Source organism: Buceros rhinoceros, unplaced genomic scaffold (genome assembly GCF_000710305.1).
Source record: "Buceros rhinoceros silvestris isolate BGI_N320 unplaced genomic scaffold, ASM71030v1 scaffold8094, whole genome shotgun sequence".
NCBI lineage: Eukaryota > Metazoa > Chordata > Aves > Bucerotiformes > Bucerotidae > Buceros > Buceros rhinoceros.
This window is the reverse complement of record NW_010409977.1, coordinates 2102-2669: the sequence shown is the minus strand read 5'-3', so window position 1 is coordinate 2669 and position 568 is coordinate 2102. Positions and strand designations below refer to the sequence as shown.

Here is a 568-nt window from a genome sequence, read left to right as displayed (position 1 = left end):
TGGGCAAGCACTGGACTCGAGTAGCCAAACTGCCTGTTGCGGAGCCGCTGCCCCTTCCCACGGGGCAGACCCCACCATGGGCCTGTGCCAGCGATGCGGCGGGACCCCAGCGCAGCCCTCCCGGGACGCCTCCCTCCTTCAGCGGTGGCCTTCCCCTGTTTGTCCTGTTTGGCAGGGCTCTGTGGTAAATGATGCCTGAGCGTGGCAACAAAAGGTCTATTCAACATTTTGCCTGTGGGGTCTCGGGTATTAATGAGGCTAAATTGGTTAGGTACTAAAAAAGCTGCCTGCAATAGGGAGATAAAGTGGCTGGGGCAGGAGGGGCTGGGGGCTGTGCGAGGTGTTTAATAGGGTTTATTGTGCACTCACAGAGCAGCTCAGCTGGACTGTGGATGGCAGCGCTAAGTGGGAGCCTCCGCCACGACTCACCCCCTCACAATCCGTGCAGTTGCTGTGAAATATTATTTTCCCCATGACAAATGTTTGTGTATTATTCCTTTCCGTAATCAAAGCAAAGTGTCTGTGTGCCGGGCATGGCCTGCACATCTTCCAGAGCCGCGTCCAGTGG

General features: G+C 56.3%; 1 protein-coding gene across 1 annotated transcript in view; it reads right to left on the bottom strand.

Moving 5' to 3' along the window:
* ERMN (ermin, ERM-like protein) overlaps positions 1-568 on the bottom strand; it is a 3242-nt gene that overhangs the window by 966 nt on the left and 1708 nt on the right. The window lies entirely within an intron of this gene.